The sequence below is a fragment of the Phalangium opilio genome, unplaced genomic scaffold, assembly GCF_054372755.1.
Source record: "Phalangium opilio isolate 3A_F unplaced genomic scaffold, DU_Popi_V2 ptg000043l_1, whole genome shotgun sequence".
Lineage (NCBI taxonomy): Eukaryota > Metazoa > Arthropoda > Arachnida > Opiliones > Phalangiidae > Phalangium > Phalangium opilio.
In genome coordinates, this window is record NW_028324167.1 from 4617620 (window position 1) to 4630988 (window position 13369).

Here is a 13369-nt window from a genome sequence, read left to right on the forward strand (position 1 = left end):
AACCTTGAATCATCTGCTCCGTAGGCAGACGCGTTGTCCATTGCGCCTCAAGCCCGTTAGAGGTTGATCAAAATGCTATTGAAGCATTGCAATATTATAAATTTTCCTTCCGTTGTACTCTAATAATCATCTTTGAATGTTAAAACCGAGCTTGCCAGGACTCGAACCTGGAATCTTCTGCTCCGTTGGCAGACGCGTTATCCATTGCGCCACAAGCCCGTTAATTGTTTATCTAGATGCTATTGAAGCATTACAATTTTATAAGTTTTCCTTCCAATATACTCTAATAATAATCTTAAAATGTTAAACCCGAGCTTGCTAGGACTCGAACGTGGAATCTTCTGCTTCGAAGGCAGACGCGTTATCCATTACGCTACAAGCCCTTGCTTCGTACTATAAAAAACTTTTCCAAACATTGTATTTATGCGTTTTTAGGACGCATAAAAGATCTTTTACTAAAATAAACAACGAGCTTGCCAGGACTCGAACCTTGAATCTTCTGCTCCGTAGGCAGACGCGTTATCCATTGCGGCTCAAGCCCGTTAGAAGTTGATCAAAATGCTATTGAAGCATTGCAATATTATAAATTTTCCTTCCGTTACACTCTAATAATCATCTTTGAATGTTAAAACCGAGCTTGCCAGGACTCGAACCTTGAATCTTCTGCTCCGTAGGCAGACGCGTTATCCATTGCGCCACAAGCCCGTTAGTTGTTTACCTAGATGCTATTGAAGCATTGCAATATTATAAATTTTCCTTCCAATATACTCTAATAATCATCTTTAAATGTTAAATCCGAGTTTGCCAGGACTCAAACCTGGAATCTTCTGCTTCGAAGGCAGACGCGTTATCCATTACGCTAGAAGCCCTTGGTCGTACTATAAAAAACTTTCCAAACATTGGATTTATGCATTTTTTATGACGCATAAAAGATCTTTTACTGAAATAAAGACCGAGCTTGCCAGGACTCGAACCTTGAATCTTCTGATCCGTAGGCAGACGCGTTATCCATTGCGCCTCAAGCCCGTTAGAAGTTGATCAAAATGCTATTGAAGCATTGCAATATTATAAATTTTCCTTCCGTTACACTCTAATAATCATCTTTGAATGTTAAAACCGAGATTGCCAGGACTCGAACCTTGAATCTTCTGCTCCGTAGGCAGACGCGTTATCCATTGCGCCACAAGCCCGTTAATTGTTTATCTAGATGCTATTGAAGCATTGCAATTTTATAAGTTTTCCTTCCAATATACTCTAATAATAATCTTAAAATGTTAAATCCGAGCTTGCTAGGACTCGAACGTGGAATCTTCTGCTTCGAAGGCAGACGCGTTATCCATTACGCTAGAAGCCCTTGGTCGTACTATAAAAAACTTTCCAAACATTGGATTTATGCATTTTTTATGACGCATAAAAGATGTTTTACTAAAATTAACACCGAGCTTGCCAGGACTCAAACCTGGAATCTTCTGCTCCGTAGGCAGACGCGTTATCCATTGCGCCTCAAGCCCGTTAGAGGTTGATCAAAATGCTATTGAAGCATTGCAATATTATAAATTTTCCTTCCGTTATACTCTAATAATCATCTTTGAATGTTAAAACCGACCTTGCCAGGACTCGAACCTGGAATCTTCTGCTCCGTAGGCAGACGCGTTATCCATTGCGCCACCAGCCCGTTAGAGGTTGATCAAAATGCTATTGAAGCATTGCAATATTATAAATTTTCCTTCCGTTACACTCTAATAATCATCTTTGAATGTTAAAACCGAGCTTGCCAGGAATCGAACCTTAAATCTTCTGCTCCGTAGGCAGACGCGTTATCCATTGCGCCACAAGCCCGTTAGTTGTTTATGTAGATGCTATTGAAGCATTGCAATATTATAAATTTTCCTTCTAATATACTCTAATAATCATCTTTAAATGTTAAATCCGAGCTTGCCAGGACTCGAACGTGGAATCTTCTGCTTCGAAGGCAGACGCGTTATCCATTACGCTACAAGCCCGTTAGTTGTTTATCTAGATGCTATTGAAGCATTACAATATTATAAATTTTCCTTCCGCTATACTCTAATAATCATCTTTGAATGTTAAAACCGAGCTTGCCAGGACTCGAACCTGGAATCTTCTGCTCCGTAGGCAGACGCGTTATCCATTGCGCCACAAGCCCGTTAGAGGTTGATCAAAATGCTATTGAAGCATTGCAATATTATAAATTTTCCTTCCAATATACTCTGATAATCATCTTTAAATGTTAAATCCGAGCTTTCCAGGACTCGAACGTGGAATTTTCTGCTTCGAAGGCAGACGCGTTATCCATTACGCTACAAGCCCGTTAGTTGTTTATCTAGATGCTATTGAAGCATTACAATATTATAAATTTTCCTTCCGCTATACTCTAATAATCATCTTTGAATGTTAAAACCGAGCTTGCCAGGACTCGAACCTGGAATCTTCTGCTCCGTTGGCAGACGCGTTATCCATTGCGCCACAAGCCTGTTAGTGATTTATCTAGATGCTATTGAAGCATTACAATATTATAAATTTTCCTTCCGCTATACTCTAATAATCATCTTTAAATGTTAAATCCGTGCTTGCCAGGACTCGAACCTGGAATCTTCTGCTTCGAAGGCAGACGCGTTATCCATTACGCTACAAGCTTTTGCTACGTACTACAAAAAACTTTTCCAAACATTGTATTTATGCGTTTTAAGGACGCATAAAAGATCTTTTACTAAAATAAACACCGAGCTTGACAGGACTCAAACCTGGAATCTTCTGCTCCGTAGGCAGACGCGTTATCCATTGCGCCTCAAGCCCGTTAGAGGTTGATCAAAATGCTATGGAAGCATTGCAATATTACAAATTTTCCTTCCGTTATACTGTAATAATCATCTTTAAATGTTAAATCCGAGCTTGCCAGGACTCGAGCCTGGAGTCTTCTACTTCGAAGGCAGACGCTTTATCCATTACGCTACAAGCCCTTGCTTCGTACTACAAAAAACTTTTCCAAACATTGTATTTATGCATTTTTAGGACGCATAAAAGATCTTTTACTAAAATAAACAACGAGCTTGCCAGGACTTGAACCTGGAATCTTCTGCTTCGAAGGCAGACGCGTTATCCATTGCGCCACAAGTCCGTTAGATGTTTATCTAGATGCTATTGAAGCATTGCAATATTATAAATTTTCCTTCCAATATACTCTAATAATAATCTTAAAATGTTAAACCCGAGCTTGCTAGGACTCGAACGTGGAATCTTCTGCTTCGAAGGCAGACGCGTTATCCATTACGCTACAAGCCCTTGCTTCGTACTATAAAAAACTTTTCCAAACATTGTATTTATGCGTTTTTAGGACGCATAAAAGATCTTTTACTAAATTAAACACCGAGCTTGCCAGGACTCGAACCTTGAATCATCTGCTCCGTAGGCAGACGCGTTATCCATTGCGCCTCAAGCCCGTTAGAGGTTGATCAAAATGCTATTGAAGCATTGCAATATTATAAATTTTCCTTCCATTACACTGTTATAATCATCTTTAAATGTTAAATCCGAGCTTGCCATGACTCGAACCTGGAGTCTTCTGCTCCGTAGGCAGACGCGTTATCCATTGCGCCACAAGCCCGTTAGAGGTTGATCAAAATGCTATTGAAGCATTGCAATATTATAAATTTTCCTTCCAATATACTCTATTAATCGTCTTTAAATGTTAAATCCGAGCTTGCTAGGACTCGAACGTGGAATCTTCTGCTTCGAAGGCAGACGCGTTATCCATTACGCTACAAGCCCTTGCTTCGTTCTATAAAAAACTTTTCCAAACATTGTATTTATGCGTTTTTAGGACGCATAAAAGATCTTTCACTAAAATAAACAACGAGCTTGCCAGGACTCGAACCTGGAATCTTCTGCTTCGAAGGCAGACGCGTTATCCATTACGCTAGAAGCCCTTGCTTCGTACTATAAAAAACTTTCCAAACATTGGATTTATGCATTTTTTTATGACACATAAATGATCTTTTACTGAATAAAGACCGAGCTTGCCAGGACTCGAACCTTGAATCATCTGCTCCGTAGGCAGACGCGTTGTCCATTGCGCCTCAAGCCCGTTAGAGGTTGATCAAAATGCTATTGAAGCATTGCAATATTATAAATTTTCCTTCCGTTGTACTCTAATAATCATCTTTGAATGTTAAAACCGAGCTTGCCAGGACTCGAACCTGGAATCTTCTGCTCCGTTGGCAGACGCGTTATCCATTGCGCCACAAGCCCGTTAATTGTTTATCTAGATGCTATTGAAGCATTACAATTTTATAAGTTTTCCTTCCAATATACTCTAATAATAATCTTAAAATGTTAAACCCGAGCTTGCTAGGACTCGAACGTGGAATCTTCTGCTTCGAAGGCAGACGCGTTATCCATTACGCTACAAGCCCTTGCTTCGTACTATAAAAAACTTTTCCAAACATTGTATTTATGCGTTTTTAGGACGCATAAATATCTTTTACTAAAATAAACAACGAGCTTGCCAGGACTCGAACCTTGAATCTTCTGCTCCGTAGGCAGACGCGTTATCCATTGCGGCTCAAGCCCGTTAGAAGTTGATCAAAATGCTATTGAAGCATTGCAATATTATAAATTTTCCTTCCGTTACACTCTAATAATCATCTTTGAATGTTAAAACCGAGCTTGCCAGGACTCGAACCTTGAATCTTCTGCTCCGTAGGCAGACGCGTTATCCATTGCGCCACAAGCCCGTTAGTTGTTTACCTAGATGCTATTGAAGCATTGCAATATTATAAATTTTCCTTCCAATATACTCTACTAATCATCTTTAAATGTTAAATCCGAGCTTGCCAGGACTCGAACGTGGAATCTTCTGCTTCCAAGGCAGACGCGTTATCCGTTACGCTACAAGCCCTTGCTATGTACTATAAAAAACTTTTCCAAACATTGTATTTATGCGTTTTAAGGAACCATAAAAGATCTTTTACTAAAATAAAGACCGAGCTTGCCAGGACTCAAACCTGGAATCTTCTGCTTCGAAGGCAGACGCGTTATCCATTACGCTAGAAGCCCTTGGTCGTACTATAAAAAACTTTCCAAACATTGGATTTATGCATTTTTTATGACGCATAAAAGATCTTTTACTGAAATAAAGACCGAGCTTGCCAGGACTCGAACCTTGAATCTTCTGATCCGTAGGCAGACGCGTTATCCATTGCGCCTCAAGCCCGTTAGAAGTTGATCAAAATGCTATTGAAGCATTGCAATATTATAAATTTTCCTTCCGTTACACTCTAATAATCATCTTTGAATGTTAAAACCGAGATTGCCAGGACTCGAACCTTGAATCTTCTGCTCCGTAGGCAGACGCGTTATCCATTGCGCCACAAGCCCGTTAATTGTTTATCTAGATGCTATTGAAGCATTGCAATTTTATAAGTTTTCCTTCCAATATACTCTAATAATAATCTTAAAATGTTAAATCCGAGCTTGCTAGGACTCGAACGTGGAATCTTCTGCTTCGAAGGCAGACGCGTTATCCATTACGCTAGAAGCCCTTGGTCGTACTATAAAAAACTTTCCAAACATTGGATTTATGCATTTTTTATGACGCATAAAAGATGTTTTACTAAAATTAACACCGAGCTTGCCAGGACTCAAACCTGGAATCTTCTGCTCCGTAGGCAGACGCGTTATCCATTGCGCCTCAAGCCCGTTAGAGGTTGATCAAAATGCTATTGAAGCATTGCAATATTATAAATTTTCCTTCCGTTATACTCTAATAATCATCTTTGAATGTTAAAACCGACCTTGCCAGGACTCGAACCTGGAATCTTCTGCTCCGTAGGCAGACGCGTTATCCATTGCGCCACCAGCCCGTTAGAGGTTGATCAAAATGCTATTGAAGCATTGCAATATTATAAATTTTCCTTCCGTTACACTCTAATAATCATCTTTGAATGTTAAAACCGAGCTTGCCAGGAATCGAACCTTAAATCTTCTGCTCCGTAGGCAGACGCGTTATCCATTGCGCCACAAGCCCGTTAGTTGTTTATGTAGATGCTATTGAAGCATTACAATATTATAAATTTTCCTTCCGCTATACTCTAATAATCATCTTTGAATGTTAAAACCGAGCTTGCCAGGACTCGAACCTGGAATCTTCTGCTCCGTAGGCAGACGCGTTATCCATTGCGCCACAAGCCCGTTAGAGGTTGATCAAAATGCTATTGAAGCATTGCAATATTATAAATTTTCCTTCCAATATACTCTGATAATCATCTTTAAATGTTAAATCCGAGCTTTCCAGGACTCGAACGTGGAATTTTCTGCTTCGAAGGCAGACGCGTTATCCATTACGCTACAAGCCCGTTAGTTGTTTATCTAGATGCTATTGAAGCATTACAATATTATAAATTTTCCTTCCGCTATACTCTAATAATCATCTTTGAATGTTAAAACCGAGCTTGCCAGGACTCGAACCTGGAATCTTCTGCTCCGTAGGCAGACGCGTTATCCATTGCGCCACAAGCCCGTTAGAGGTTGATCAAAATGCTATTGAAGCATTGCAATATTATAAATTTTCCTTCCAATATACTCTGATAATCATCTTTAAATGTTAAATCCGAGCTTTCCAGGACTCGAACGTGGAATTTTCTGCTTCGAAGGCAGACGCGTTATCCATTACGCTACAAGCCCGTTAGTTGTTTATCTAGATGCTATTGAAGCATTACAATATTATAAATTTTCCTTCCGCTATACTCTAATAATCATCTTTGAATGTTAAAACCGAGCTTGCCAGGACTCGAACCTGGAATCTTCTGCTCCGTTGGCAGACGCGTTATCCATTGCGCCACAAGCCTGTTAGTGATTTATCTAGATGCTATTGAAGCATTACAATATTATAAATTTTCCTTCCGCTATACTCTAATAATCATCTTTAAATGTTAAATCCGAGCTTGCCAGGACTCGAACCTGGAATCTTCTGCTTCGAAGGCAGACGCGTTATCCATTACGCTACAAGCCCTTGCTACGTACTACAAAAAACTTTTCCAAACATTGTATTTATGCGTTTTAAGGACGCATAAAAGATCTTTTACTAAAATAAACACCGAGCTTGACAGGACTCGAACCTGGAATCTTCTGCTTCGAAGGCAGACGCGTTATCCATTGCGCCACAAGTCCGTTAGATGTTTATCTAGATGCTATTGAAGCATTGCAATATTATAAATTTTCCTTCCAATATACTCTGATAATCATCTTTAAATGTTAAATCCGAGCTTTCCAGGACTCGAACGTGGAATTTTCTGCTTCGAAGGCAGACGCGTTATCCATTACGCTACAAGCCCGTTAGTTGTTTATCTAGATGCTATTGAAGCATTACAATATTATAAATTTTCCTTCCGCTATACTCTAATAATCATCTTTGAATGTTAAAACCGAGCTTGCCAGGACTCGAACCTGGAATCTTCTGCTCCGTTGGCAGACGCGTTATCCATTGCGCCACAAGCCTGTTAGTGATTTATCTAGATGCTATTGAAGCATTACAATATTATAAATTTTCCTTCCGCTATACTCTAATAATCATCTTTAAATGTTAAATCCGAGCTTGCCAGGACTCGAACCTGGAATCTTCTGCTTCGAAGGCAGACGCGTTATCCATTACGCTACAAGCCCTTGCTACGTACTACAAAAAACTTTTCCAAACATTGTATTTATGCGTTTTAAGGACGCATAAAAGATCTTTTACTAAAATAAACACCGAGCTTGACAGGACTCAAACCTGGAATCTTCTGCTCCGTAGGCAGACGCGTTATCCATTGCGCCTCAAGCCCGTTAGAGGTTGATCAAAATGCTATGGAAGCATTGCAATATTACAAATTCTCCTTCCGTTATACTGTAATAATCATCTTTAAATGTTAAATCCGAGCTTGCCAGGACTCGAGCCTGGAGTCTTCTACTTCGAAGGCAGACGCTTTATCCATTACGCTACAAGCCCTTGCTTCGTACTACAAAAAACTTTTCCAAACATTGTATTTATGCATTTTTAGGACGCATAAAAGATCTTTTACTAAAATAAACAACGAGCTTGCTAGGACTCGAACCTGGAATCTTCTGCTTCGAAGGCAGACGCGTTATCCATTGCGCCACAAGTCCGTTAAATGTTTATCTAGATGCTATTGAAGCATTGCAATATTATAAATTTTCCTTCCAATATACTCTAATAATAATCTTAAAATGTTAAACCCGAGCTTGCTAGGACTCGAACGTGGAATCTTCTGCTTCGAAGGCAGACGCGTTATCCATTACGCTACATGCCCTTGCTTCGTACTATAAAAAACTTTTCCAAAAATTGTATTTATGCGTTTTTAGGACGCATAAAAGATCTTTTACTAAATTAAACACCGAGCTTGCCAGGACTCGAACCTTGAATCATCTGCTCCGTAGGCAGACGCGTTATCCATTGCGCCTCAAGCCCGTTAGAGGTTGATCAAAATGCTATTGAAGCATTGCAATATTATAAATTTTCCTTCCATTACACTGTTATAATCATCTTTAAATGTTAAATCCGAGCTTGCCATGACTCGAACCTGGAGTCTTCTGCTCCGTAGGCAGACGCGTTATCCATTGCGCCACAAGCCCGTTAGAGGTTGATCAAAATGCTATTGAAGCATTGCAATATTATAAATTTTCCTTCCAATATACTCTATTAATCATCTTTAAATGTTAAATCCGAGCTTGCTAGGACTCGAACGTGGAATCTTCTGCTTCGAAGGCAGACGCGTTATCCATTACGCTAGAAGCCCTTGCTTCCTACTATAAAAAACTTTTCCAAACATTGTATTTATGCGTTTTTAAAACGCATAAAAGATCTTTTACTAAAATAAACAACGAGCTTGCCAGGACTCGAACCTTGAATCTTCTGCTCCGTAGGCAGACGCGTTATCCATTGCGGCTCAAGCCCGTTAGAAGTTGATCAAAATGCTATTGAAGCATTGCAATATTATAAATTTTCCTTCCGTTACACTCTAATAATCATCTTTGAATGTTAAAACCGAGCTTGCCAGGACTCGAACCTTGAATCTTCTGCTCCGTAGGCAGACGCGTTATCCATTGCGCCACAAGCCCGTTAGTTGTTTACCTAGATGCTATTGAAGCATTGCAATATTATAAATTTTCCTTCCAATATACTCTAATAATCATCTTTAAATGTTAAATCCGAGCTTGCCAGGACTCGAACGTGGAATCTTCTGCTTCGAAGGCAGACGCGTTATCCGTTACGCTACAAGCCCTTGCTACGTACTATAAAAAACTTTTCCAAACATTGTATTTATGCGTTTTAAGGAACCATAAAAGATCTTTTACTAAAATAAAGACCGAGTTTGCCAGGACTCAAACCTGGAATCTTCTGCTTCGAAGGCAGACGCGTTATCCATTACGCTAGAAGCCCTTGGTCGTACTATAAAAAACTTTCCAAACATTGGATTTATGCATTTTTTATGACGCATAAAAGATCTTTTACTGAAATAAAGACCGAGCTTGCCAGGACTCGAACCTTGAATCTTCTGCTCCCTAGGCAGACGCGTTATCCATTGCGCCTCAAGCCCGTTAGAAGTTGATAAAAATGCTATTGAAGCATTGAAATATTATAAATTTTCCTTCCGTTACACTCTAATAATCATCTTTAAAGGTTAAATCCGAGCTTGCCATGACTCGAACCTGGAGTCTTCTGCTCCGTAGGCAGACGCGTTATCCATTGCGCCACAAGCCCGTTAGTTGTTTATCTAGATGCTATTGAAGCATTGCAATATTATAAATTTTCCTTCCAATATACTCTAATACTCATCTTTAAATGTTAAATCCGAGCTTGCCAGGACTCGAACGTGGAATCTTCTGCTTCGAAGGCAGACGCGTTATCCATTACGCTACAAGCCCTTGCTTCGTACTATAAAAAACTTTTCCAAACATTGTATTTATGCGTTTTAAGGACGCATAAAAGATCTTTTTACTAAAATAAACACCAAGCTTGCCAGGACTCAAACCTGGAATCTTCTGCTCCGTAGGCAGACGCGTTATCCATTGCGCTTCAAGCCCGTGAGAGGTTGATCAAAATGCTATTGAAGCATTGCAATATTATAAATTTTCCTTCCGTTATACTCTAATAATCATCTTTGAATGTTAAAACCGAGCTTGTCAGGATTCGAACCTGGAGTCTTCTGCTCCGTAGGCAGCCGCGTTATCCATTGCGCCACAGCCCGTTAGTTGTTTATCTAGATGCTATTGAAGCATTGCAATATTATAAATTTTCCTTCCGTTACACTCTAATAATAATCTTTAAATGCTAAATCCGAGGTTGCCGGGACTCGAACCTGGAGTCTTCTGCTCCGTAGGCGGACGCGTTATCGATTGCGCCACAAGCCCGTTAGAGGTTGATCAAAATGCTATTGAAGAATTGCAATATTATAAATTTTCCTTCCAATATACTCTAATAATCATCTTTAAATGTTAAATCTGAGCTTGCCAGGACTCGAACGTGGAATCTTCTGCTTCGAAGGCAGACGCGTTATCCATTACGCTACAAGCCTTTGCTTCGTACTATAAAAAACTTTTCCAAACATTGTATTTATGCGTTTTAAGGACGCATAGAAGATCTTTTACTAAAATAAACACCAAGCTTGCCACGACACGAACCTAGAATCTTCTGCTTCGAAGGCAGACGCGTTATCCATTACGCTAGAAGCCCTTGCTTCGTACTATAAAAAACTTTCCAAACATTGTATTTATGCATTTTTTATGACGCATAAAAGATCTTTTACTGAAATAAAGACCGAGCTTGCCAGGACTCGAACCTTGAATCTTCTGCTCCGTAGACAGACGCGTTATCCATTGCGCTTCAAGCCCGTGAGAGGTTGATCAAAATGCTATTGAAGCATTGCAATATTATAAATTTTCCTTCCGTTATACTCTAATAATCATCTTTGAATGTTAAATCCGAGCTTGCCAGGACTCGAACGTGGAATCTTCTGCTTCGAAAGCAGACGCGTTATCCATTACGCTACAAGCCTTTGCTTCGTACTATAAAAAACTTTTCCAAACATTGTATTTATGAGTTTTAAGGACGCATAAAAGATCTTTTACTAAATTAAACATCGAGCTTGCCACGACACGAACCTGGAATCTTCTGCTTCGAAGGCAGACGCGTTATCCATTACGCTAGAAGCCCTTGCTTCGTACTATAAAAAACTTTCCAAACATTGTATTTATGCATTTTTTATGACGCATAAAAGATCTTTTACTGAAATAAAGACCGAGCTTGCCAGGACTCGAACCTTGAATCTTCTGCTCCCTAGGCAGACGCGTTATCCATTGCGCCTCAAGCCCGTTAGAAGTTGATAAAAATGCTATTGAAGCATTGAAATATTATAAATTTTCCTTCCGTTACACTCTAATAATCATCTTTAAAGGTTAAATCCGAGCTTGCCATGACTCGAACCTGGAGTCTTCTGCTCCGTAGGCAGACGCGTTATCCATTGCGCCACAAGCCCGTTAGTTGTTTATCTAGATGCTATTGAAGCATTGCAATATTATAAATTTTCCTTCCAATATACTCTAATACTCATCTTTAAATGTTAAATCCGAGCTTGCCAGGACTCGAACGTGGAATCTTCTGCTTCGAAGGCAGACGCGTTATCCATTACGCTACAAGCCCTTGCTTCGTACTATAAAAAACTTTTCCAAACATTGTATTTATGCGTTTTAAGGAACCATAAAAAATCTTTTACTAAAATAAAGACCGAGTTTGCCAGGACTCAAACCTGGAATCTTCTGCTCCGTAGGCAGACGCGTTATCCATTGCGCCTCAAGCCCGTTAGAGGTTGATCAAAATGCTATTGAAGCATTGCAATATTATAAATTTTCCTTCCGTTACACTCTAATAATAATCTTTGAATGCTAAATCCGAGGTTGCCGGGACTCGAACCTGGAGTCTTCTGCTCCGTAGGCGGACGCGTTATCGATTGCGCCACAAGCCCGTTAGAGGTTGATCAAAATGCTATTGAAGAATTGCAATATTATAAATTTTCCTTCCAATATACTCTAATAATCATCTTTAAATGTTAAATCTGAGCTTGCCAGGACTCGAACGTGGAATCTTCTGCTTCGAAGGCAGACGCGTTATCCATTACGCTACAAGCCTTTGCTTCGTACTATAAAAAACTTTTCCAAACATTGTATTTATGCGTTTTAAGGACGCATAGAAGATCTTTTACTAAAATAAACACCAAGCTTGCCACGACACGAACCTAGAATCTTCTGCTTCGAAGGCAGACGCGTTATCCATTACGCTAGAAGCCCTTGCTTCGTACTATAAAAAACTTTCCAAACATTGTATTTATGCATTTTTTATGACGAATAAAAGATCTTTTACTGAAATAAAGACCGAGCTTGCCAGGACTCGAACCTTGAATCTTCTGCTCCGTAGACAGACGCGTTATCCATTGCGCCTCAAGCCCGTTAGAAGTTGATAAAAATGCTATTGAAGCATTGCAATATTATAAATTTTCCTTCCGTTACACTCTAATAATCATCTTTGAATGTTAAAACCGAGCTTGCCAGGACTCGAACCTTGAATCTTCTGCTCCGTAGGCAGACGCGTTATCCATTGCGCCACAAGCCCGTTAGTTGTTTACCTAGATGCTATTGAAGCATTGCAATATTATAAATTTTCCTTCCAATATACTCTAATAATCATCTTTAAATGTTAAATCCGAGCTTGCCAGGACTCGAACGTGGAATCTTCTGCTTCGAAGGCAGACGCGTTATCCGTTACGCTACAAGCCCTTGTTACGTACTATAAAAAACTTTTCCAAACATTGTATTTATGCGTTTTAAGGAACCATAAAAGATCTTTTACTAAAATAAAGACCGAGTTTGCCAGGACTCAAACCTGGAATCTTCTGCTTCGAAGGCAGACGCGTTATCCATTACGCTAGAAGCCCTTGGTCGTACTATAAAAAACTTTCCAAACATTGGATTTATGCATTTTTTATGACGCATAAAAGATCTCTCACTGAAATAAAGACCGAGCTTGCCAGGACTCGAACCTTGAATCTTCTGCTCCGTAGGCAGACGCGTTATCCATTGCGCCTCAAGCCCGTTAGAAGTTGATCAAAATGCTATTGAAGCATTGCAATATTATAAATTTTCCTTCCGTTACACTCTAATAATCATCTTTGAATTTTAAAACCGAGATTGCCAGGACTCGAACCTTGAATCTTCTGCTCCGTAGGCAGACGCGTTGTCCATTGCGCCACAAGCCCGCTAGTTGTTTATCTAGATGCTATTGAAGCATTGCAATATTATAAAT

The 13369-nt window shown here is 39.6% G+C and overlaps 23 non-coding genes across 23 annotated transcripts; all 23 read right to left on the reverse strand.

Moving 5' to 3' along the window:
* Positions 1-146: 146 nt before the first annotated feature.
* TRNAR-ACG (transfer RNA arginine (anticodon ACG)) lies at positions 147-219 on the reverse strand. The gene has a single exon. It is a non-coding gene; the product is annotated as a tRNA-Arg (tRNA).
* Positions 220-632: 413 nt separating this feature from the next.
* Positions 633-705, reverse strand: TRNAR-ACG (transfer RNA arginine (anticodon ACG)). The gene has a single exon. It is a non-coding gene; the product is annotated as a tRNA-Arg (tRNA).
* A 1225-nt stretch (positions 706-1930) lies between these two features.
* Positions 1931-2003, reverse strand: TRNAR-UCG (transfer RNA arginine (anticodon UCG)). Its single transcript has one exon. It is a non-coding gene; the product is annotated as a tRNA-Arg (tRNA).
* A 91-nt stretch (positions 2004-2094) lies between these two features.
* TRNAR-ACG (transfer RNA arginine (anticodon ACG)) lies at positions 2095-2167 on the reverse strand. The gene has a single exon. It is a non-coding gene; the product is annotated as a tRNA-Arg (tRNA).
* Positions 2168-2586: 419 nt separating this feature from the next.
* On the reverse strand, positions 2587-2659 carry TRNAR-UCG (transfer RNA arginine (anticodon UCG)). Its single transcript has one exon. It is a non-coding gene; the product is annotated as a tRNA-Arg (tRNA).
* Positions 2660-3066: 407 nt separating this feature from the next.
* TRNAR-UCG (transfer RNA arginine (anticodon UCG)) lies at positions 3067-3139 on the reverse strand. The gene has a single exon. It is a non-coding gene; the product is annotated as a tRNA-Arg (tRNA).
* Positions 3140-3552: 413 nt separating this feature from the next.
* Positions 3553-3625, reverse strand: TRNAR-ACG (transfer RNA arginine (anticodon ACG)). The gene has a single exon. It is a non-coding gene; the product is annotated as a tRNA-Arg (tRNA).
* A 249-nt stretch (positions 3626-3874) lies between these two features.
* On the reverse strand, positions 3875-3947 carry TRNAR-UCG (transfer RNA arginine (anticodon UCG)). The gene has a single exon. It is a non-coding gene; the product is annotated as a tRNA-Arg (tRNA).
* Positions 3948-4196: 249 nt separating this feature from the next.
* TRNAR-ACG (transfer RNA arginine (anticodon ACG)) lies at positions 4197-4269 on the reverse strand. The gene has a single exon. It is a non-coding gene; the product is annotated as a tRNA-Arg (tRNA).
* A 412-nt stretch (positions 4270-4681) lies between these two features.
* Positions 4682-4754, reverse strand: TRNAR-ACG (transfer RNA arginine (anticodon ACG)). Its single transcript has one exon. It is a non-coding gene; the product is annotated as a tRNA-Arg (tRNA).
* Positions 4755-6137: 1383 nt separating this feature from the next.
* Positions 6138-6210, reverse strand: TRNAR-ACG (transfer RNA arginine (anticodon ACG)). Its single transcript has one exon. It is a non-coding gene; the product is annotated as a tRNA-Arg (tRNA).
* Positions 6211-6465: 255 nt separating this feature from the next.
* On the reverse strand, positions 6466-6538 carry TRNAR-ACG (transfer RNA arginine (anticodon ACG)). Its single transcript has one exon. It is a non-coding gene; the product is annotated as a tRNA-Arg (tRNA).
* Positions 6539-6957: 419 nt separating this feature from the next.
* On the reverse strand, positions 6958-7030 carry TRNAR-UCG (transfer RNA arginine (anticodon UCG)). The gene has a single exon. It is a non-coding gene; the product is annotated as a tRNA-Arg (tRNA).
* A 577-nt stretch (positions 7031-7607) lies between these two features.
* On the reverse strand, positions 7608-7680 carry TRNAR-UCG (transfer RNA arginine (anticodon UCG)). The gene has a single exon. It is a non-coding gene; the product is annotated as a tRNA-Arg (tRNA).
* An 893-nt stretch (positions 7681-8573) lies between these two features.
* On the reverse strand, positions 8574-8646 carry TRNAR-ACG (transfer RNA arginine (anticodon ACG)). Its single transcript has one exon. It is a non-coding gene; the product is annotated as a tRNA-Arg (tRNA).
* A 413-nt stretch (positions 8647-9059) lies between these two features.
* Positions 9060-9132, reverse strand: TRNAR-ACG (transfer RNA arginine (anticodon ACG)). The gene has a single exon. It is a non-coding gene; the product is annotated as a tRNA-Arg (tRNA).
* Positions 9133-9223: 91 nt separating this feature from the next.
* On the reverse strand, positions 9224-9296 carry TRNAR-UCG (transfer RNA arginine (anticodon UCG)). The gene has a single exon. It is a non-coding gene; the product is annotated as a tRNA-Arg (tRNA).
* Positions 9297-9702: 406 nt separating this feature from the next.
* On the reverse strand, positions 9703-9775 carry TRNAR-ACG (transfer RNA arginine (anticodon ACG)). Its single transcript has one exon. It is a non-coding gene; the product is annotated as a tRNA-Arg (tRNA).
* A 91-nt stretch (positions 9776-9866) lies between these two features.
* On the reverse strand, positions 9867-9939 carry TRNAR-UCG (transfer RNA arginine (anticodon UCG)). The gene has a single exon. It is a non-coding gene; the product is annotated as a tRNA-Arg (tRNA).
* A 1537-nt stretch (positions 9940-11476) lies between these two features.
* On the reverse strand, positions 11477-11549 carry TRNAR-ACG (transfer RNA arginine (anticodon ACG)). The gene has a single exon. It is a non-coding gene; the product is annotated as a tRNA-Arg (tRNA).
* A 91-nt stretch (positions 11550-11640) lies between these two features.
* TRNAR-UCG (transfer RNA arginine (anticodon UCG)) lies at positions 11641-11713 on the reverse strand. The gene has a single exon. It is a non-coding gene; the product is annotated as a tRNA-Arg (tRNA).
* An 893-nt stretch (positions 11714-12606) lies between these two features.
* TRNAR-ACG (transfer RNA arginine (anticodon ACG)) lies at positions 12607-12679 on the reverse strand. Its single transcript has one exon. It is a non-coding gene; the product is annotated as a tRNA-Arg (tRNA).
* Positions 12680-12770: 91 nt separating this feature from the next.
* On the reverse strand, positions 12771-12843 carry TRNAR-UCG (transfer RNA arginine (anticodon UCG)). The gene has a single exon. It is a non-coding gene; the product is annotated as a tRNA-Arg (tRNA).
* Positions 12844-13369: the final 526 nt, after the last annotated feature.